The 25,404-nt window shown below is 36.5% G+C and overlaps 1 pseudogene; it reads right to left on the bottom strand.

Moving 5' to 3' along the window:
- The window catches only part of LOC148949680 (uncharacterized), a 95,432-nt pseudogene that overhangs the window by 53,417 nt on the left and 16,611 nt on the right, over window positions 1-25,404 (bottom strand).

Raw genomic sequence — 25,404 nt, forward strand, 5'->3', positions numbered from 1 at the left:
TCTTCGTTGCTACTGTACCTTTCTATGTAATTATAATAGCTTATGGTTATTTTAACTTATATATACAAATGTATATTGTGATAATTAGCTTTATAGATTAAAAACTGATTGAAAACGAGTGAGAAAAAAAAGAAAAATAAAGAGGTATTTCTTTCAACTAAAAGAAAGAGAAAGCAAGTCGGAAAGAGAAAGTAAACCAGTAAGAAATGAAAAAAAAAATAAAGACGTCTAACTCACAAATTTGTCGATATATTAGAGATGCCAGAACTAAAAAAAGAAAGAAAATAAATCTGAGACGTTAATTTTGGAAAATCAACTACTTTCGACTCACGAATTTGCCAATTTAACAATTTTTTTTTTGGACAAAAGTACAAAAAGAATTGAATATCATTATAGGTAAATTTTATTAAACCAACTACTTTCAAATAACCAGGGGAGAAGCTGAGCGTCGATATCGTTATGCTTGAAGTAGCGTCGACTATATTCTTCAAAATATTCAATTTCATCAAGTGAAGCTGGACATTTTTCATTTACCGTTTGTTTATCTGTTTAGCCGTTCTTCTCTGTTTAGCCGTTCACTTAAACAATCATGTTCACTGCCATAATCGAAGCTCATCCTTTTCTTTGTATCAGATGCCCAGTTTTCACTCCCCTTTTCCTCTTTTAGATATTTCTTAAATTCTGGATGTAAAGCTCTTTCCTTATTTTTATGCATCCTCTTCACAAGGCTCTTCATAATTCGATGTTGAGTTGAAGGAGACGGTAGTGAAGCACCGATTCTCCAGGAGTCCTGTTGATGGAGTTAAGAAGGGACGAATCGGATTTTGTTCACATTCCAAGGGCTAATGGGGCCTCCAGCATGCTGGTTCCAGTGGATTTATCATCTGAAAGTATATAAATAATACTTATGATTTATTTCTTTCACTAATACAATAAGATAAAAAATGGAATACAAAAAAAGAGAGAAAAAACAATTATGAGAAAAGTACTGATTCAAGATCCTAAAAAGGCGGCAATTGACTTACGTTTGTATCTGACAGCCTTTTACTTGCTACAGCATAAAGTAGTGTCATGATGCAAACCATTGTACTACAACTATTACTACTGATAACGTGTAGCAATAATCAGCCTGAAGTCAACATGTTTGCACGCTCCTTATTTACCCAGTTTATTCAAAGTAAATGAATAAGAAATGAAGTGAAGAAAAAAATAATAATAGACAATAGAAAGGATAATCTTCAGCCAGTAAAAGAGAAGTATGAAAGAAAGTAGATATTTTGACAGAGACCTTCACCAAGCCATTTTTATTGCTAAAAAAAAACATGAAAGAAAATCTAAGCTTCCGTTAGCCGCCTTAGAAGGGGTTTATTTTTTGAAGTGGTTTTATTTTTTGAAGTGGTTTTATTTTTTGAAGATTTCAAAAGCTTAGTTTTCTTTAATTTTTTTTTTTTGGGGGGGGGGGGCACTGAAGATAGCTTAGCATTAATCCTTGCTGAAATAACCGCTTTTTCCCGTAGCTTCGTTCACTGGCAGGAAACTATCCCCGGTGTTATTTTGTCCTCAGCTTAATGCTCCACTTCAATAACCGTAGTACAGGCAAACATATTACCCTCATAATATTTCTTAAAATTTATTCGACTTTATTAAGTACATTAGAATGTTTTAAGAAGCTTGTTTAAGTTTTCAGAAAAATGTGCGTAGAAGATAGAATCAGTATTCTGAAAAATGTGCCTTCCTGTTTAAACGGTATCCTAAAGCTAAAACCTATATTTACAGTAACTTCTCAGAGTTGAAAATAAACCAGTTAAGCAATTTTGAATCAGCTATACACTTCTGAACCAGTAAAAATGTTTAGGACTTGTATCATTTCCCAAATAGTATTGCCTTAACATTGCTTGAAATTTATTCGACTGTATTAATTTCATTAGAATGTTTTAAGAAGCTTATTTCAGTTTTAAAAAAAATGTATCTTCATGCTTCAAATGGTATCCTTGAGCTAAATATCTCCTGTAACTTCTCAGAGTTCAAAATTAGCCAGTTACGGACTTTTGAATCGGTTATACACTTCAAAACCAGTAAAAATATTTGGAGACTTGTAACATTTCCCTCATAGTATCACCGTAACATTGTTGAAAATTTTTTGACTTTATTAATTTCATTAGAATGTTTATAAGAAGCTTATTTCAGTTTTCAGAAAAATGTATCTTCATGTTTCAAACGATAACCCTTGATGTTGATTTAGTCAAGCTACCACCAAGTGAAAATAGCCGAAAAGGATGTCCATAAAACTGCATTTTCAGCATCCGAATATGGTTCTTATGAATACTTGAGAGTACCATTTGGGCTTATAACAAGTTCTAGCACGTTATGTAGACCCCTATTGCACCTGTTGAGAGGATTAAAGAATATAATTCATTTTTTTGATGATATTATATGCGTGGGGGAAAACACTGAGCAACACTTAGCACCTTTAGCTAAGGTGTTCGAGAAGTTCAGGCAAGGAAATTTAAAATGCCGGCCCGAGAAAGTAAATTTATTTCAATCCAAAATTTAATTTTTAGGAATAGTAGTAACACAGGGAGAGATATCCCCAGACCCTGATAAAATAAAATGTGTTGAAAACCTCGAACCCCCCAGAACTATGAAAGAATTAAGGGGAATTTTAGGCCTTACTGGCTACTTTAGAAAATTCGTACGCAATTATGCCCAAATTGCGAAACCCCTCACGGAATTAACCAAAGGAAACTCCCATAATGTTACCTGGTCCCAGGAAGCTCAAACTTCCCTAGACCGTCTCAAAAAGGCACTCACTTCTGAACCAATTTTGTCACTCCCTGATTTCGAAAACGGAAAATTCATCGTTACCACTGATGCTAGCTCAAAGGGCATATGTGCTATCCTTTCGCAAACAATCCCAGTAGAAAACCCTAACCCTCTACAGGGAACACCTAAACAAATAGAAAAAGTTATATGCTATTCGAGTAAAACTTTATCAAAGGGCGAAAGCAGTTATTCCGCCACAAAATTAGAATTGTTATCTATTATCTACCACTTGGACAAATTTAGGCATTATTTAATTGGTAGAAAATTTATATTACGATCAGACCATAAAAGCTTGCAGTACCTGCACACATTTAAAAACCCCACGGGCATTCTAGCTAGATGGATTATGAAAATCCAAGACCTAGATTATTAATTTGAACATTTAAAGGGAAAACAAAACGCAGCTTGCGACTTTTTGAGTAGATATCCAGAAAATGACCCGTCGGAAACTGAAAAAAATGAAGTTAATGCTATCAATGCTAAAAGCAAACATGGATATGAGAAAAACAAAGTCAAAGACGCAGTAAAAGAAAATAAGATGAACTATTGTCACGTGTCTTTGGAAAATATAAAAAGAAAGCAAAAAAAGGACGAAACGTGCGTAGCACTAATTGATTATTTTGTGAATGATGAGGCGTTACCGGATAAATTCAAAATTCTTAGAAAAGAGATAGATAATTTTTACTACGACCTTGATGAAGAAATACTGTGTAGGATTGTGACTGCTGAGACAAATAGAAACCAAACCTCGATAATACCTGTATTACCACAAGGCTTGATAGTGCCCGCATTTGAATATTTTCATTCGGACACAGGTGGACATTCAGGAGTTATGAAAACATTCCATAAGTTAAAACAATACTTTTACGTACAATCGGCACTGACAAAACTTAAAGACTTTGTAAGTACACGCGAAGCATGTAACTTGAGAAAAACCCCCCCAGCTTATCCAAATCCTCCACTGGGAAGGGTCCCAGCAGCAAAGTACCCCTTCGATATTATCTCATTTGACCTGTACGGGACAAATGGAGGCTTACCTGTTTCCAGCAGAGGCCATACGTGTATTCTTTTGGTTGTAGATCATTTTTCCGGATTTACTTTTGCAAAAGCATTAAAAAATCAAGGTGCTTATGCCACAAGTAAGGCATTAGCAAAATAATTTTTACAATTTGGCATTCCTAATAAAATTTTGAGCGACAACGGGAGCAATTTTTTTGCAAAAGTAACAAAAGATTTAATGAGTTTCCTTAATATAGAGAAAATGGTGACAGCGCCGTACCATCCAAAAGCTAATGTAAAAATAGAAAACAGACAAAAAATATTTTCGAACGTTCTAAGTATTTATACTAAAGACAATAGGAGCGACTGGAATAAATTCTTACCTTATTTAACCAACGTAATCAACACTGATTATTCCGAAACAACCAGATAAAATCCATTTTATTTACTTTATGGTCGATATTTTATAATCCCTTTTGATGAGATTTTTTAATCTCGGCTATATTATAACGACTCAGAAGATTATAAACAAGAATTCATAAATAGGATGAGGAAAACTTATAAGATAGTTAGGCAAGAATTGGAAAAATGTAAAATAAACCAAGAACTAAGAAACCAACCAAAAGTTAAGGGGAATATAGATTTCAAAGTAGGAGACTTCGTTTACCTAAAGAACGAGGCGAAAACGGAAGGAAAAAAACTTTCCAACAAATATTCTGGGCCTTACAGAATAGTCAAAAAGTACGATAATGAATATACCTTTAAAATGGAGAACCCCGATAGTGGAAAAACTTACAAGGCGCACGTTGGCCGAATAAAAACAGCCAAATTTCCAGAGAGATGGGTATCCCATCCCCCTTCGACTGATTCGTCAGATTCGGAAAATGAGCCCCCTAGGTCAAGATTGGCAGAGCTAAAACCCTTCAATTTTAATCAAGATTATTTTGAAAATGAAAGTGATGAACAAAACTTTGAAGAATTCTTGGCTATGGAAAATCTAGTAGTCCCAGAGAAAAAATCCCTAATACCAATAAGAATAAAAACGCCAAAAAGTCCAAAAAGTTACTCATTGGCGAGCGCGGGAGATCTATACTAGACAAGATCTCCAAAAACCCACTACTTTCCCGATAGAATTTCTACTCCATGTCCCTCCCAAAGATTTCCAGACGATATGGTTTCCCCTGCAACACCATTAGAAAGGCCCCTGTCCTTACATAAAGAATTTAACAGAGCTGTGGAAACCCCCGGTATCACTGTAAAGAAAACTCCTCCCAAAGATTTAACTAAAACAAACCTGCGAGAAGCTATGGATTTAATAAATTTTCCCATAAAAACGAGTCAAAGTACATGGCCCGGTAATAAAACTCCAAAGGATGACCAGCAAGGTCAATATCATGATATAACGGTGTCCAAGGTCAAACCTAAACACGACTGGACGTGGTCTTCACGGAGAGAATCTCTATTGCAAAGAATGCCCCATCCCCCTGAAGACATGGCCTTCAAACACTGGAGGAACCCCGCGAAAACTATTGACTCCCCCCAAAGCTCTCAAGAATCTTTCAAATCCCCCGAGTTGAAAACTCAAGGCGAGAACTTAGAGACTAAACCTTTTACTTCCAGGGGAGCAGAAATTTACGAAGGAATGGCAGGTGGTACCACAAAAAGTGCCACCTCTAAAAGTTCCAATCCAGATTCGTCGGCAACCAGTTCTGAAGAGTCTGAAGTCAAATCAGACCAAATAGTAGCTAAAGAAATAGGGAAATCAAGGCCGACCTCAGCAGCCGCAAACGGTAAAAAAACTAAATTAAAAGGGAAATAGTTTTTTAAAAAAAAATACAAAAAATTTGACATTATTTCGCTAGACAAACCGAAAAAGAAAAAACCGCAAGAAACAGCGGAGATAATAACGACACAGTCAGGTAGAACGGGTAAAAAACCTGACAGATGGAAATATCCCTAATTAATGTAAAGACAAATTTCAAAGATAATAAATTTAACACCATAATAAATTTAACAGTGTGCATTTAGAGTTAACCAAGTAAGGATTTGATTAAGTTTTGGATGTATTATTTTTGTTAGTGTTATTTCTATGCCCTTTCAAAAGATAATATAAAGGTTGGAACAGAAAATACCCAAATGTAGGAAGCTAAGGGTCTACTGAAAACGACAACTCGTGTTGGACCAAGTTTTGTGGGAAGCCCGGGGAGGAATTCAAGGCCCATGATTGTTTTGTAATTTTTTTGCGTGTAAATGAACGTAGGAAGGGATATTTCTCAGTCCTTAAAGTGTAAGAAATTAGTATTTTTATGCCAATCAGGGCCAGTCAAAACAATACTTAAATGTTGAATAGAAACTTCTGTGAGCTAGTTAAGTTTTCGTTTTTGGATCTGAATGCTTTGAAAGATAAACAGTGAGTTTAATTTCTTATAGCTCCGAGAAAAAAAAAAAGCTTTTTAATTTAATTATATTATATCTATGACGTATGCTGGCCTACAGCTGTGTTAAACATTATTTTCAAATAGAAACAAATGCATTTATTTCTTTAGCTCCTTGGCGAAAAATTTGATTTCATTAGTTTATATCTATGACGTAATACAATAACAGAGAGATCACCGTTCTATAGTTCTGTGACAAAAATGTTCTTTAATTTCATTGGTTTATCCATGACATATATTTTGCTCTAATTATTGTGACATATTTTCGCAAGTCAGTCACGTTATATCTTACCTATACTGACTCAGGTCTCCCTCGGATTTTCCATGAAAAATCGACCCATGTCCTAACCAAGATGGATATTATCAAAAAAAAAGAAATTATCAGCAGAGAAGCGTCTATTTATACTAAATATTTTGTCTTAGTGAGATTATAATTATTTTAGGCCTACCAGTGTAAATATGCTCCGCAAGTTTGCTTATTCACGTGTTTCTAACTAGATAACTATAATTTTTCTAACTCGATCAATATATGTACCAAGATCTAACTATTGGTAACTATAACCAAACAACCTATCGGTAAGGTTAAGTGAAGAATTTCACGGTGGATGTGGAAATATATCTCAAAAGCAATATGGACAATTCGTAACCCAACTAATCAGATAAGATACATGTATTGGAACTCTCTGTATTTCCAATTGCAACTCAGTAAAACCCACACGGAATTCCCTATTAATGTGAAGGTGTTTTTCACTTAACGGATTCTAATAAGACTTTAATATAATATTTATTTATTTAGTTCTGAAGGATTTGCTCAAACAATAGCCTTCTAAAAAGATATTGATGTCAGTTCTTCATTATGCTTATATTCTTTGCCAAGCATTAACTGGAATCTACGGAGGCAAGCTTGTAAATCCTGCATCTAATGACCTTATTCGAAAAGCGAATATGAGGCACCAATGTTGACTTGCAATTACGGAAAAATCCTGAGACTAAGAACCTCTGCATTTCAGCGGTTAAACCCGGAACCCCATGAGAACGTCTAAGCCAAGAAATAGGGAAGACATCAGAAAACTAGTGGGTATAGAGGTCTCCACTAGTCCTTGCTATGTCTTGTCCCCCCATTGTAGTATCGTTTGCGTAAAACCGTGTGGTTATGACGCTGCAACATGCGTTTCTTATACAGCACGGACTTGCGTGAACAATGCAGGCATGAAAAATATTGTAAAAGTAGACCTCAAACTTAATAATGTAGGGTAAATTATGTTTATTTAATATCGATATTTTCGTTATCAAAACAAATTTTAAGAAATTTCCGTTTTAGATTTTCATTGTGAGTGCTAATATTAGTGTATTTATTTAATCCTGTCTCATAGCTAAAAAATTATAACCCAATTAATTCGTGATTTATTGTATGTGCATTTACTTCAAAGAACATGTGATTCTGCCGCGTTGTTTTTATTACAGGAAAGTAAATGGACACTTTGGTCATTGAGTATTACAATAAACTGCCCAGTACAGATACGACCAAGTAACATCTATTTTATCATATCTCAACCAACGAAGAGTACTCACCATAACTCCAGGCAAGTTTCATCCCAACTTCGTCTACGAAAACAACAGTTACCTTCGATCGTCGTTTCTTCGACCATGAACCATATTATGTATCAGGTAACACTATATCTGAACCTCAGTATCAAGTGCTTTAACGAACTATATAATCACATAAATGCGAAGAACCCCATCGATCAGTACAAGACAACAATATTTAACGATATTTGAATTTAAATAATATTCAAATTTGAAGATATTCGAAGACGAAATTAAAGACAATTTGAAGTTTAATTCTGAGAACTCCATCGATCAGCACATGATAAACGTTATTTAAAGTTAAATGACACTTAAAGACATTTGAAGATATTTGAAGACGAAATTAAAGACAATTTGAAGTTTAATTCTGAGAACTCCATCGATCAGCACACGATAGACGATATTTGAAGTTAAATGACACTTAAAGACAATTGAAAATATTTGAAGAAGAAATTAAAGACAATTTTAACTTTAACTCTGAGAAGACCATCGAGCAGCACAAGATAAACGATATTTAACAATATTTGAAGTTAAATGATAATTGAAGATATTTGAAGCTGAAGTTAAAGACAGTATATTAAGAGAGTCACTATAGTATGACGACAAACCGTTTCAAAAGGCACAAATAAAAAATTTTACGCGAAAATACATTCTCTATGTGCCCCAAAAATCCTAAAAATGATATGCTGAGAAGAAAAACACCAACACCTGTAGTGGGAAGAATCATTTCCCAGTTGACTATTTGAACGATATTTAACGGTCATTTCCCAGTTGACTATTAGGAAAAACCTACCATGTGAAGACAACTAGACTCGAACCGTTTCATGAAGAAACCATAACGTATGTGCTTCGAAATTTTTTCCTCGACAAAAGGAGTGAAGGACCGTAATTTACAACGGAAGGGCGTAGTACACTAAGGACACGAAAGGTGACGCATAGATTTGAAGATAAAGGTGTTACTTCATAATAGCTTTGACAATGCAAAAATCTCAATAATGAAAGTGTTTTAATGTCATCAGTGAATATGTTGAACCAAATATTGTATGTTATAAATCATTCATGTATGTACCGCAAGTAGAATTAGGTTTAATATTATTACGTTATTCATTTAACGCCGTGTAGATAGTATGTAGTACGTAATATATACAGCAAAATCAAAAAAAAAAACTAATGTAAAAGTAGAATAGTCCCAACCTTATTAGAAAATTAAAAGTAATCAGTTTTATATATAGAAAAAAAAAAAATCTTTAGTATAGTAGCTAACCTAGAACCAAAAATAATCTTAGTCCGGGAGATGAATTTTAGATAGGGATGTAGAATAAAATAAGAAAAATAATTGAAAAATTTTAAAACTCCTAATGGGCAGTAACTAATGACGGGACGTCATTATTTCATGGGAAGGGTGATATGTACCATGAGTAAGATGTGATGTAATTGAAATACCAAAATAAAGTTCCTTTCTAAAGATAATTCTGATTTCTTATAATTAAGCTAAATCTAGTCGCAAAAATGAAAAGTCCTTAATCAGCAAAAAGAGAAATTGCATTTCTAGCTTCAGTCAGACAACGGCGCTAGTCGTTCAAATTTTGCTAAGATAATTGTAGCAAAAAAAATGCAATGCATAAAATTTCCAAGGAAGTTTAAAAGGCAAAAAACTGTGTGAACTCCTGAATCATCGGAAAAATCTTTAAGAGATTATTGGACGAGGATTCGCGTCCTTGGGGCACGTGAGCCAATGGCAGGCAGTCCCTAGAGCGCAGGACGAAAGAACTGCGTTTGGGAGTGGGGTAAATGTGTTTTTTAATTTCAATATGAAGTCAGACTTAAGACGATTAGTACCGCAAATAATCTCGGTCACCATTTATTGTCTTTGAAGTGACCCATTGCTGTACAACTAAGCATGTAAGTCTAATAAATCTATTGTCTTTTTATGAGTGTTTGTTTCTCTTATATGTCTAAGTGTAGTCCGATAACAGGTAACTAGTTCGCCAGTCTCCAAGGTAAAGGCTCCCAAAGGAATCTGATCTCCAGATAGCTCAAGAAAGAAGAAGCCACATTTGTATGTCTACATATTCAATTTTCTCTCATTAATTGAGACCAGCGCTATAAGTGGCGCTATAGGAGAAATCTCTATCGCCACGAGCAAATCTTTTCCATTACCGCAAATAATCAACCGCAAAAAAATCAACTTGAAAAAGGGCTCATTCAATTTGAAATTCAAGGGTCTAGTGCCCTTTTTAATAGTCAAAAGTGATTTGAGGGCAACTAGCTCCCCTCTCTCGCCCACCTTTTCCCCAAAGACATCTAATCAAAGGTTTTAGATAGCCATTTTGTTCAGTGTTGTGGATTTCCAGATACAAATATTGTCTTTGAGGAGGACACTCCCCCAGAGCCCTCAGGGCAAGGGTAGTAAGTTATGCCCTGGGGCCATATAAGGTTTTTATAGAATGCGTTGCCGTAGAAACTTCAAAAAGGGCTCATGCGATTGGAAATTTGAACGGCTAGTGCCCTTTATAATAATCGAAAGTGGTTGGAGGGCAGCTAACACCCCTCCGAAGCCCACCATTTCTCCAAACACATCTACTCAAAATTTTGAGATAGCCATTTTGTTCCATGCAGTTGAAAGTTCAGGAAATTATACCTTTGAGGAAATTATACCGTTCAGGAAATTATACCTTCGAGCAGGACACTCCCCCCACAATCTTCAGGGCAAGGGTTATAAGTTTTCCCTTGGGGCATATAAGTTAATATTATGCCTTCCCAAGGCCAGAACATAATTTGCACTTTACTGAAAAAAATACAAATAAATGTGCATTGTCAGTTTAATATACATATACTGATATTTAGTAATCAAAATGTTAATATTATTTGGTTTATTAAAGTTATAAAAGTAAAAATTTTGATTGGATAGGTTGGGGGAAAAGGTGGGCACTCCAATTTCCAACTGAATGAGCCGTTTTCGAAATTTCTACGACAATTTCTTCGATACAAAGTGCTCTAAAGGAAAAAAAATGATACATTATGCCAATATCGTTCTTATATACCCTCAGGGCGTAACTTAAAACCCTTGCCCCGAGGGTTGTGGGGGAGTGTCCTCCTCAAAAACATATTTTCTATTTGGAAATCAACTACGCTAAACAAAATTGCTATCTCAAAATTTTGATTGGATGTGTTTGGGGGAATGAGGGGCGTGGGGGGGATTAATTGCCCTCCAATCACTTTCGACTATTAGAAAGGGCACTAGTCCTTTGAATTTCCAATCGAATGAGCCTTTTTTGAAGTTTCTACAGCAACGCCTTCTATAAAAATCTTATATGCCCCTAGGGCATAACTTACAACACTTGCCCTGAGGGTTGTGGGGGAGTGTACTCCTCTAAAACATATTTTCTATCTGGATATCAACTACGCTGAACAAATTGGCTATATCAAAATGTTAATTGGATGTGTTTGGGGGAATGATGGGCGCGCGGGGAGGGGGCTAGTTGCCCTCCAATCACTTTCGACTATTAGAAAGGGCACTAGTCCTTTGAATTTCCAATCGAATGAGCCTTTTTTGAAGTTTCTACAGCAACGCCTTCTATAAAAATCTTATATGCCCCTAGGGCATAACTTACAACCCTTGCCCTGAGGGTTGTGGGGGAGTGTACTCCTCTAAAACATATTTTCTATCTGGATATCAACTACGCTGAACAAAATGGCTATCTCAAAAATTTTAATTGGATGTGTTTGGGGGAATGATGGGCGCGGGGGGAGGGGGCTAGTTGCCCTACAATCACTTTCGACTATTAAAAGGGCACTAGCCCTTTGAATTTACAATTGAATGAGCCTTTTTTGAAGTTTTTACGACAACGCCTTCTATAAAAACCTTATATGCCCCGAGGGCATAACTTAAAACCCTTGCCCCGAAGGTTGTAGGGGAATGTACTCCTCAAAAACATATTTTCTATCTGGAAATCAACTACGCTGAACGAAATTGCTATCTCAAAATTTTAATTGGATGTGTTTGAGGGAATGATGGGCGCGGGGGGAGGGGGCTAGTTGCCCTACAATCACTTTCGACTATTAAAAGGGGCACTAGCCCTTAAAATTTCCAAATTTTTAAATTTTAAATTTTTTAAATTTTTTAAATTTTTAAAAGATAATTATTTAAATTTTTAAAGTTAAGTTAAATTTTTAAGATTTTTTAAATTTTTTCGTCAAGGAGCTAAAGACATAAATGCCTTTGTTTCTCTTTGAAACTAATGTTTAACACAGCTGTAGGACAGCATACGTCATAGATATAATATAATGAAATTAAAACGCTTTTTTTTTTCTCGGAGCTATAAGAAAGTAAACTCTCTGTTTCTCTTTCAAAGCATTCTGATTCAAAAACGAAAACTTAACTAGCTCGCTGAAGTTTCTATTCAACCTTTAAGTATTGTTTTGACTGGACCTGATTGGCATAAAAATACTAATTTCTTACACTTTAAGGACTGAGAAATATCCCTTCCTACGTTCATTTACACGCAAAAAAATTACAAAACAATCATGGGCCTTGAATTCCTCCTCGGGCGTCCCACAAGACGTGGTCCAACACGAGTTGTCGTTTTCAGTAGACCCCTGGCTTCCTACATTTGTGTATTTTCTGTTCCAACCTTTCTATTATCCTTTGAAATGGCATAGAAATAACACTAACAAAAATAAAACATTCAAAACTTAATCAAATCCTTACTTGGTTAACTCTAAATGCACACTGTTAAATTTATTATGGTGTTAAATTTATTATCTTTGAAATTTGTCTTTACATTAATTAGGGATATTTCCATCTGTCAGGTTTTTTAACAGTTCTACCTGACTGTGTCGTTATTATCTCCTCTGTTTCTTGCAGTTTTTTATTTTTCGGTTTGTCTAGCGAAATAAGGTCAAATTTTTTTTATTTTTTTTTCAAAAATTCTTGGCCGTTTAATTTCGTTTGTTTCCCGTTTGCGGCTGCTGAGGTCGGCCTTGATTTCCCTATTTCTTTAGCTACTATTTGGTCTGATTCGACTTCAGACTCTTCAGAACTGGTTGCCGACGAATCTGGATTGGGACTTTGAGAGGTGGCACTTTTTGTGGTATCACCTGCCATTCCTTCGTAAATTTCTGCTCCTCTGGAAGTAGAGGGTTTATTCTCTAAGTTCTCGCCTTGAGTCTTCAACTCGGAGGATTTGAAAGATTCTTGCGAGCTTTGGGGGGACTCGATAGTTTTTGCGGGGTTCCTCCAGTGTTTGAAGGCCATGTCTTCAGGGGGATGGGGCATTCTTTGCAATAGGGATTCCCTCCGTGAAGTCCACGTCCAGTCGTGTTTAGGTTTGACCTTGGACACAGTTATATAATGATATTGACCTTTCTGGTCATCCGTTGGAGTTTTATTACCGGGCAATGTACGTTGACTCGTTTTTATGGGAAAATTTATTAAATCCATAGCTTCTCGCAGGTTTGTTTTAGTTAAATGTTTGGGAGTAGTTTTCTTTACAGTAATACCGGGGGTTTCCACAGCTCTGTTTAATTCTTCCTGTAAGGACGGGGGCCTTTCTATTGGTGTTGCAGGTGAAACCATATCGTCTGGAAATCTGTTGGAGGGATATGGTGTCGAAAGTCTATCGGGAATGAATTGGGTTTTTGGAGATATTGTATAATCTAAATCTCCCGCGCTCGCCGATGAATAACTTTTTGGACTTTTTGGCGTTCTTATTCTTATTGGTATTAGGGATTTTTTCTCTGGAACAACTAGATTTTCCATAGCCAAAAATTCTTCAAAGTTTTGTTCATCACTTTCATTTTCAAAATAATCATGTTTAATATTGAAAGGTTTTAGCTCTGCCAATCTTGACCTAGGGGGCTCATTTTCCGAATCTGACGAATCAGTCGAAGAGGGATGGGATACCCATCTCTCTGGAAATTTGGCTGTTTTTATTCGGCCAACATGCGCCTTGTAAGTTTTTCCACTATCGGGGTTCTCCATTTTAAAGGTATATTCATTATCGTACTTTTTGACTATTCTGTAAGTCCCAGAGTATTTGTTGTAAAGTTTTTTTCCTTCCGTTTTTGCCTCGTTCTTTAGGTAAACGAAGTCTCCTACTTTGAAATCTATATTCCCCTTAACTTTGGGTTGGTTTCTTAGCTCTTGGTTTATTTTACATTAGTCCAATTAGTGCATAACTGTTCCAGAATTGGTAATCCTAATATGATATTAGTAGATATGAGTCTCTTCTTTGTCGAGATAGAAACGCAGATATTAACATATCAACAAAAACGTTCTTAAACAAAAAATTCCATCAATTAAAAAGAAATTATGGTATTGTTGGTCGTATTACAAATACTGTGTTTGTTCGTTATGTAAGTTGTTTCCTACTTTGTCACCGTCGCGCCGCTTGTCTTTAGTATAAACACTTAGAAAGTTAGAAAATATTTTATGTCTGTTTTCTATTTTTCCATTAGCATGTGGATGGTACGGCGCTGTCACCATTTTCTCTATATTAAGGAAACTCATTAAATCTTTTGTTATTTTTGCAACAAAATTGCTCCCGTTGTCGCTCAAAATTTTATTAGGAATTCCAAATTGTAAAAATAATTTTGCTAATGCCTTACTTGTGGCATAAGCACCTTGATTTTTTAATGCTTTTGCAAAAGTAAATCCGGAAAAATGATCTACAGCCGAAAGAATACACGTATGGCCTCTGCTAGAAACAGGTAAGCCTCCATTTGTCCCGTACAGGTCAAATGAGATAATATCGAAGGGGTACTTTGCTACTGGGACCCTTCCCATTGGAGGATTTGGATAAGCTGGGGGGATTTTTCTCAAATTACATGCTTCGCATGTACTTACAAATTCTTTAAGTTTTGTCAGTGCCGATTGTACGTAAAAGTATTGTTTTAACTTATGGAACGTTTTCATAACTCCTAAATGTCCACCTGTGTCCGCATGGAAATATTCAAATGCGGGCCCTATCAAGCTTTGTGGTAATACAGGTATTATCGAGGTTTGGTTTCTATTTGTCTCAGCAGTCACAATCCTACACAGTATTTCTTCATCAAAGTCGTAGTAGAAATTATCTATCTCTTTTCTAAGAGTTTTAAATTTATCAGGTAAAGCCTTATCATTCACAAAATAATCAATTAGTGCTACAAAAATTTCGTCCTTTTTTTGCTTTCTTTTTATATTTTCAAAAGATAAGGGACAATAGTTAATCTTATTTTCTTTTACTGCGTCTTTGACTTTGTTTTTCTTATATCCATGTTTGCTTTTAGCATTGATAGCATTAACTTCATTTTCTTAAGTTTCCGACGGGTCATTTTCTGGATATCTACTCAAAAATTCGCAAGCTTCGTTTTGTTTTCACTTTAAGTGTTCAAATTAATAATATATGTCTTGTAGCTTCATGATTCATCTAGCTAGTATTCACGTGGGGTTTTTAAATGTTCGCATTTAATTAAAGCTTGTATTTACATCTAGTAAATACACATATTAGAAACCGTCACTACGTTCTAACGGTTGAACAGTTTGCGATGCTATATAATTCGTCGATTTGTTAGTATGACGCGCAGATGTAGAATTTTGTTAAAGTGTTAATTTACGATAAGAACTATAGTTCACGGGTTGTGTTTTGTAACTTGATTGTGTGCGGGGGGTAGCACGTTATTATTTGCGACGTGCGATTGACTCTCACTGGCTAGCTTTTATCAGTTGTCCCGAATAACTATCTGAGTTTGAAATCAGAGATAAACAACATATGTTCGGACTTGATTGCCTGCTTGAGAAGGTGTAGGGACGCTTCAGCTTTTTTGCACTAGATAAAGTTATGGGAATTCCATTTCGTTAATTCCATGAGGGGATTCGCAATTTGGGAATAATTGCGTACGAATTTTCTAATGTAGCCTGTAAGTCCTAAAATTCCCCTTAAATCTTTCATAGTTCTGGGGGGCTTGAGGTTTTCAACACATTTTATTTTATCAGGGTCTGGGGATATCTCTCCCTGGGTTACTACTAATCCTAAAAATTTAATTTTGGATTGAAATAAATTTACTTTCTCAGGCCGGCATTTTAAAGTGCCTTGCCTGAACTTCTCGAACACCTTAGCTAAAGTTGCCAAGTGTTGCTCAGTGTTTTCCCCCACGCATATAATATCATCGACAAAATGAATTATATTCTTTAATCCTCTTAACAGGTGCAATAAGGGTCTACATAATGCGCTTGAACTTGTTTTAAGCCCAAATGGTGCCCTCAAGTATTCATAAGAACCATATTCGGATGCTGAAAATGCGGTCTTATTGACATCCTTTTAGTCTATTTTTACTTGGTGGTTGCCTTTGGAAAGGTATAAAGAGGTAAAATTTTTGTTTTTACTTGAAATTGAGTCAAGAATTTCGTTTATTCTCGGTAGAGGAAATTTATCGCTAACTACTTGTTTTTTGAGAGCCCTATAATCTACAACGAGTCTAAAATCTCCATTCTTTTTTTGGCACTAAGATTATTGGTGCACTATACGGACTTATACTTGGGCGTATAATCTCGTTCCTTTCTACTTCATTGATTTTATTTTTTAACCACTCTTTGTGCTTATATGGCACGCGATATGGCTGTTTTGCTACGGGATTACCAGTCGTTAAAATTGAATGCTGGTAAAATTGGATAATACCGATGTCATTTTCAGATGCAGAAAATAAAACCATAAAATTACATAAAAATTAGCATAATTTTTTATTAAGTTACATATACGTAATATGATCCATTTTAAATTTGTTTAAAAATTGCGATTTAGTCAAAGGATATTCGTTATTTGAAGTTTTTAATACCGTTAACTAGGTTTCTTTTTGAATTTTCCCATGTATTTAAATCGTATTACGTTAAAACCTCGATTTGGACTAAACACGTCCCCTTTTTAATTGTAATTGTATCGTTTTCATGGTTATTGGTTACCCAAATAAAAAATTCTCCTTTGTTATAAGATATAATCTGTTCCTCGCATGACAGATTTTCGGGTATTTCAGACGGTGTCGCAAACCATATTTCTGATTTGCTAATTGTTGGCTCGATCATTTGTGATATTTGAATTTTTTGCATCGTTTTGGGAGGGACTTTTGTTTTCCTTATCGCACATCCGTAATATTTCTCTTCATTTTCCTTGTTTATTAGATTCATGCTGGCGCTATGCTGCGCCATTGCGGCATCTTGTGGCGTCACGTTGGGTTTTACTATGTTTTTCCACAATTCCACTATTTTCTTAATTTCATTTGATCTGTACTGTCGCATATCTCCTATTTTTATTTTCGCAGATTCCATACTGTTATTATTTAAATTTACTTCATTTCTGCGATAACTTTCAGGATAATTGAACAAATTTCCAATTATGCCATGTCTTTGCGAGACATGGGGTTCAAAATACTTCGACATTATACCACTAGAAATTTTGTTTACTGTTATGTTATCTTCGTAACTTCTGTTACGATTTCTTAAGGTAGAAATATTTTCCCCCACCTTAGCTGGGTATACGAACTTCTCGTTGGCTACGTCTAATAGTATTTTATTAGACCTTAGAAAATTTGCCCCTATAATAGCTTCATATTGGAGATTATCGCATATAATAAAATTTGTCATGAAGGTTCTGTTGTCTCTTTTTACGTTTAGGCAAATTGACCCTTTTGCATTTAATTTATGGCCTGTAACACTTGTTAAATTGGGATTATTAGGGTTTTTTTGTCGCCTAATGTGCAGAGGCAACGTATTAAATACGCAAGAGTATATGATATTTACAGTAGCTCCACTGTCAACTAAGGCCGTAAAGTAAATGTTTTCTACACAGAAATCATTAAATATAGGTAACTTGTTAATAATATCACTATAAGAAGGCACTAGTATTGTTCTGGACCTATTAAATATACATGGCACCCTCGGGGTCCGACTTATGTTTCTGAGGGGCCTGAGGCGTTTCCCTGAGAATTTATTTCATTTGTCGGTGCCTGTAATAGATATTCAGACGTATTAGGTTCCGTAGGCATGTTTAAATGATTTGCGTCTGCCTGTCTTCGCCATGTATTATTATGGTAACGTGGATGTCTCGTGTCAGTGCCATTTGCTGGCGCTGTTTGCCAGTGCTGTTGGCTTGTAAAATTTTCATTTCTCATCGGCAAATTTTCATGATTTTTATATTGCATTCTCGCATTATATTGGCCTTGGCGAGTATTTTGGTTTTCAAACCGGTAATTAATTTGCCTGTTGGGGACAGGGTTCTACGGATGTGGTGGGCATGCATTATAAGGTACTGATTGGCGCACTCCCCCCTTGGTAGAGTCTATTGCACGACCGGTGCAAATATATGTTCTTCTGAACAAATGGTTAACGTAATTTTGCGTATTACCGACAGCATTTCTTGGTATGGGATTGGTGACGTAGAGGCACTTTCTTGCTATGTGGCCAACACGATTGCAGTTATAGCACCTTATTATTGTAGGGTTAATGGGCTGAAAACGTACTGTTTTCTGCCTAGAGGGTTTTGGCGTTTTGTTTTTTTGTTCTACTGGGGAGTTATCCCTTGAAAAGAAATTGGGGGATGTCTGATCGCCCTTGAAGATTAGGTTTGCGGTTGAGTCATCTAGGCTGTTTATTTTTGTATTACTATGATTAGCAACCATTTTATCAACTTCAATTAGTCGTTCTACCTCTTGGACCGCAAGATCCAATGTCTGAATGTTCTTGGATATTACTACTCGATATAGTTTTGGGGGTAGCCCTTGCAAAAAGGTATTTAGTATGACTTTTTCATAAAGTTGCCCAGAACCACTTCCGTATTTTGCTTCTACAGAAATGCGTATATTATCAAGATAATCCCTTATATTCTGTGAAAAATCGAAGTTCACTGCTCCATGTTTTAATTTATTTATTGAACTGGTTTCTATAAATCTCTCTTTGAATGCTTTTAATAAGTCATCAACCGTATTTATTGGCAAGTTGGCGTTATTTCCTATGGTATGCTCGACCTGTTTTAGAAAGGTTAAGGCCTGGCCTCTTAGTCGTAGTAGGAGCATGTCTTTTAATGCTTCAACGTCTGTTTTTGTTAATTGTATAAACTGGGTCAATTGGATATTAAATTCGTCAATATTTGATTGACCATTGTATTCCGGGATAGATTTTGAATTTTCTATATTTTTTGCGACTAACTTCTGCAATATTATTAATTAATTTATATCCTCAATTTTTTCTTTTTTTTTTTTTTTTTCGGTTTTTACAAATTTTATTAAAATTTTAATAAACAATTTTTGTGTTGGCTATTATATACTAGTATATATAATGGGTTTACTATAGTAGCCTAGCGGTTATAGGCCTAATCAATCTTCTTATATGTCTGTATCTCTCCAAAAAATTAAATTTGAATTACAAAGTTTAAACAGCCTAACTAGTTCGCAGTTTTCCACCAATTTCCGACCGCGCCATTTGTACCATTGAAGAAATATTTGTAGTAATAGAAAAGATTTGCTCGTGGCGATAGAGATTTCTCCTATAGCGCCACTTATAGCGCTGGTCTCAATTAATGAGAGAAAATTGAATATGCAGACATACCAATGTGGCTCCTTCTTTCTTGAGCTATCTGGAGATCAGATTCCTTTGGGAGCATTTACCATGGAGACTGGCGAACTAGTTACCTATTATCGGACTAGACTCAGACATATAAGAGAAACGAACACTTATAAAAAGGCAATAGATTTATTAAACTTACATGCTTAGTTGTACAGCAATGGGTCTCTTCAAAGACAATAAATGGTGACCGAGATTATTTGCGGTACGAGCTCTTTTAGGTCTAACTTAACATTCAAATTAAAAACACATTTTTCCAACTCCCAAACGCAGTTCTTTCGTCCTGCGCTATAGGGACTACCTGCCAGTGGCTTACGTGGCCCAAGGACGAGAACCCTCGTCCAATAATATGTCTTAAATATTTTTGATGATTTAGGCGTTCACACGGTTCTTATCGTTTGAACTTCCTTAAAAATAGTGTGCTTAGCACTTGTCTTAGTGATCACTGTCGGGGTTAAATCCAACGACTGAAGTTTCTTTACTGTGCTGATTCAGTACATTTTCATTTTTGCAAATAGATTTATCTTGATTATAGGAGTCCTAATTAAAGAAAGGACTTTATTAAGGTATTTAAAATATATAGTGTTTTAATCATGGTACATTTCCCCGGTACCGGGAGTGTGCTCCCCGGTACATATTTAAGTAATAGAGAAAATTTTTAGCACTCCTGATTAAGTCATAACATATATATAAAATAATTATGTAAAAAAAAAAAAAAAAAAAAAAAAAAAAATTTAATAAAAGGCGAACATTTAAAAAAAAAAAAAAAAAAAAAAAGCCCAAAGGCGAGCAGTAACAAATGACGGGACGTCATTATTTCATGGGAAGGGTGATATGTACCGGGAGTAAAACACGATATATTTGAAATACCAAAATAAAGTTCCTTCTTTAATTCGGACTCCTATAATTAAGCTAAATCTAGTTTCAAAAATGAAAATGTCCTTAATCAGCAAAGAAAAGAAATTGCAGTCTTTGGATTTCGCTAAGACAGTGAGCAATAAGAAAAGTGCTACGCACAATATTTTTAAGGAAGTTTAAACGATAAGAACCGTGTGAACGCCTAAATCATCAAAAATATTTAAGACATATTATTGGACGAGGGTTCGCGTCCTTGGGCCACGTAAGCCAATGGCAGGCAGTCCCTATAGCGCAGGACGAAAGAACTGCGTTTGGGAGTGGGGAAAATGTGTTCTTAATTTTAATGTTAAGTTAGATCTAAAAGAGTTCGTACCGCAAATAATCTCGGTCACCATTTATTGTCTTTGAAGTGACCCATTGCTGTACAACTAAGCATGTAAGTTTAATAAATCTATTGTCTTTTTATATGTGTTCGTGTCTCTTGTATGTCTAAGTGTAGTCCGAGAACGGGTAACTAGGTCGCCTGTCTCCATGTTAAAAGCTAACATAGTAATCTGATCTAAAGAGATAACAAGAAAAAAGGGTCCTCAATGTTATGAATACATCTTAAATTTTATCAAAGTCCTTGAGAGACTCAACAGAAGTGTCGCTCGCGGGTACATTTCTCTCTACACGAGCACACCTCTTCCCCTACCACAAACAATTCTTCAATGGTACAGAGTGTCCTCCTCAAAGACAATATTTGTATCTGGAAATCCACAACACTGAACAAAATGGCTATCTAAAACCTTTGATTAGATGTCTTTGGGGAAAAGGTGGGCGAGAGAGGGGAGCTAGTTGCCCTCAAATCACTTTTGACTATTAAAAAGGGCACTAGACCTTTGAATTTCAAATCGAATGAGCCCTTTTTCAAGTTTCTACAACAAAGATTTCAATAAAAACTTATATGCCCCCAGGGTATAACCTATAACCCTTGCCCTGAAGACTGTGGGGGAGTGTCCTGCTCAAAGGTATAATTTCCTGAACTTTAACTACATGTAACGAAATGTCTATTTTAAAATTTGGTTTCAACGTGTTTGGAGAACTGGTAACTGAAGAAGGAGAGTTATGTGCACTCCAATATCTTTTGACTATAAGATAGGCTGTTAATACTCTAATTCTTCAGTTTAACCAGCCCTTTTTGAAGCTTCTACGACAACGTGTTCTATAAAAACTTTATATGCCCCAGGGCATAACTTACAACCCTAGTCCTGAGGGCTGTGAGGGTGTTGTCATCCTCAAGGACCTAATTTACAGAACTTAAAACTATGTTGAATAATGTGGCTATCTCAAAACATCACACCCACCATTTCCCCAAGCACATTGAATCAGAATTTTTGAAATGGCCATTTTGTTTAACGTACTTTCATGTTCTAGAAATTAAGACTTTGAGGATGACAACCCTCCCCCCAAAAAAACCCTCAGGGCAAGGGTTGTAATTACTGCCCTGGGGGCATATACGGTTTTATGTTTGTATGCTACCACTGCGACTGAAATTATTACTAGTCCCCGGCCTCACACCTATAAGAAAATAGATTTTGGCCTTCCTCAAGTCCAATTTTAGTTTACAAGATACTCTGCCTTATTCCTGAGGTAGAAACTTTGCAAGACGCTGACTGGATGCTGTTCTTAATTACTCATCAAGAGACTTAGAAATCTGATAAAAACGAAATGGCTGTGACATTTCAGAATCCTTGCAGAATAGTTAAAATATCTAAGAGCTATGTATTTACAAAATAATTAATAATAAAAACTAGTATTATTTATATTCGTCGAAAATTACTGTATACAAAACTTAGAGTACAATATCACAAAATTCATCATTTATCTTTGAATATTAGTGCGTCGAAAAAAAACTCCTTAAGGCAAACTTCAGAAGTATATTAGAACTGCGTGATGTGGCTATAGTTATCGTGTATGAAAATCAACTTATCCACTCTGTGTGGACTAAGGCCATTTCTCTCCTAAGTCGCTATCATAGTCACTATCAGGCTTACCACAAAAAATGGTCTTTCTGCGGTCACACTAGTCGCAGGAATAGACAATAACTTGCTGGCAAGTGCGGCAACGTACGAAATTTCATCACGATTGTGTCTTCAGAACAGAAGAACGTTGTCATTACCGTCGTTTTCGGTTTCTTCCTATCATAGGCAGCGCGATAGCGCTGCCTAAGTAAAGAACGATGTGGCCAAATGGTATTATTTATTTTTCTTTTTTCTTCTTCTTCTTCATACCAGGGCCCTTCGTATCGAAGGAGTTGTCTCAGAAATTTCAAAAAAGCTTCTTTCAATTGGATATTCGACTGGCTACTACTATTTTTACTTGTTGAAAGTTACTTGACGGCAACTAGACCCCACCCCACGCCCAACAATCCCCCCAACACATCCAATGAAAATTTTGAGATAGCAATTTTATTCAGCGCAGTTAATTTCCAGATAGAAAATATTTTTTTAATGAGAACACTCCCCCACAACCCTCGGGGCAATGGTTTTAAATTATGCCCCGGGGCATATAAGGTTTTTAAAGAAGGCGTTGTCGTAGAAACTTCAAAACCAGCTCATTCGATTGGAAATTCAAAGGGCTAGTGCCCTTTTCAATAGTCGAAAGTGATTGAAGGGCAACTAGACCTCCCCCACGCCCATTATTCCCCCAAACACATCCAATCAAAATGAGATAGCCGTTTTGTTCAGCGTAGTTGATTTCCAGATAGAAAATATGTCTTTGAGGAGGACACTCCCCCAAAACCCTCGCGGCAAGGGTTTTAAGTTATGCCCTGGGGGCATATAATGTTTTTATAGAAGGCGTTGTCGTAGAAACTTCAAAAAAAGCTCATTCGATTGGAAGTTCAATGGGTTAGTGCCCTTTTTAATAGTCGAAAGTGATTGGAGGGCAACTACCCCCCCCCCCCCGCCCATCATTCCCCGAAACACATCCAATCAAAATTTTGAGATTACAATTTTGTTCAGCGTAGTTGATTTCTAGATAGAAAATATGTTTTTGAGGAGGACACTCCCCCACAACCCTCGGGGCAAGGTTTTTAAGTTATGCCCTGGGTGCTTATAGGGTTTTTATAGAAGATATTATCGTAGAAACTTCATAAAAGGCTCATTCGATTGGAAATTCAATGGGCTTTTTAATAGTCGAAAGTGATTGGAGGGCAACTAGCCCCCCTCCCCCAAAGTAGAAGTGACCCTAGTACTCGTGACAGGACCACGTGGTCCTGTCAGCATTTTTAATACTGACGGGAGTCCTTATATGGGCATAGAGTCATTAGGGAGAACACGTGGTTAATGGGGTCAATGACCTCTTTTTCCAAGGTCGATTTATTTGATGTTTCTATGTGTAATAACTCCGGAACGAAGGTTGCACATGCGCATTGATTTCTAACGGGAACAATCTTATTGATCTAGGACTCGAGGGGGAAGTGAATTTCCGAGAACTTGATTGCGTAATCGATCGTGAATGTCAACAACAACAACATCGACCTTGACATTCGCTGAGAGCGTGCACTTACAACAAGAACAACATCGACCTTGGAACACCTGTGCTGTCGACCTCAATTCACCTATCGTGAATCAGTAATTCCCCTTAGAAACAATAAATTAATTTCCCATTTCATGACGGATCAATCAACCAATAACATCGTCTGTCAGACTTTAAAAATTTTCGCCTAGAAACGATTCTCAAGGAATAGATCGAAGTCATTAATGTCTTTGCCTCGGAAACAACTCTTTTGGTTGAACTCCAAAGGATATTAATAGCCAAAGGCCATGGAAACAATTCTCCAAGAAACATCTTAGCGATGAATTGTTTTAGCGCGGGAATCAGGTTTCTTATTAATTTGAAATGCATTAGCGCAGAGATGCCAAAAACAAAAGGAACACGCTGAATTACGTTTAGGGATTATTTGGGCGAAACTGTTTTAGACAGGTTATGGAACTATTTCAGGGAAACAGTTAGAGACATTTTAAAAGATGATTTTTGAAGAGATTTTAGGAGAGAATTTGAGGGTAAAACTCTGTGGTCGATATAATACACAAGTTTCATTTGAACAGTGTTGCGAGGTCCTCTAACCCAACCCCAAAGGGTTCCAATCCTCCTACCCCAACCCCGAAGGAAGCCCCCAGTCCTCAAAGGCCCCCCAAGCTCCCAAAGGGCCACCGGCGCCCCCAAAGGACCACCCAGACCCCCAAAGGCCATCCCCGGGCCCCCCAAAGGCCCATCGAGCGCCCAAAGGACCAACGGGGTCCCAAAGGCCCTCCACCGGTCCCCAAATGTTCCCCAGGCCCCCAACTGCCCCCGGACCCCCAAAGGCCCTCCCTGTGCCCCAAAGGCCATCCCCGAACCACCCAAAGGTCCATCGAGCTCCCAACGGACCAACGGGGTCCCACAGGCCCTCCACCGGTCCCCAAATGCCCCCCAGGCCCCCAACTGCCCTCCTCAGACCCTCAAAGGCCCTCCTCTGGTCCTCAACGGACCTCCAGATCCCAAAACGCCCTCCCTAGACCCAAAAGGTCCCCCCCGGTCCCCATACCTGCAACAAAAAACTTACATAAACGTATAAAATCTTACATTAACACAAAAACTAATACACACACACACACGAAAACTAACACACAAACCCCAAAACTTACACACACACACGCAAACACACACTCATAAACAAACACAAACAAACACTAAAAAAAAAACAAAAAAAAAACAAAAAAAAACACAAAAACATAAACACCCACACACACACACACACACACACAAACACACACACAAACTTACACAAACACACAAAAAACTTATATCCACACGCAATAGCTTAGACACACAAAAACTTACACCCACACGCAAAAACTTACATGCACACAAAAACTTACATGCACACAAAAACTTACACACACACAAAAACTTACACACACACAAAAACTTACACAAACACACAAAAACTTACACACAAACACACAAAAACTTACACACACACTCAAAAACTTACACACACACAAAAACTTAAACACACACACACAAAAACTAACACATGCACACTAAAAATTACATGCACACAAAAACATATACACACACACA

Source organism: Artemia sp. Qi Xiang Cuo, chromosome 8 (genome assembly GCF_049724085.1).
Source record: "Artemia sp. Qi Xiang Cuo chromosome 8, ASM4972408v1, whole genome shotgun sequence".
In the NCBI taxonomy this organism is placed as follows: domain Eukaryota; kingdom Metazoa; phylum Arthropoda; class Branchiopoda; order Anostraca; family Artemiidae; genus Artemia; species Artemia sp. Qi Xiang Cuo.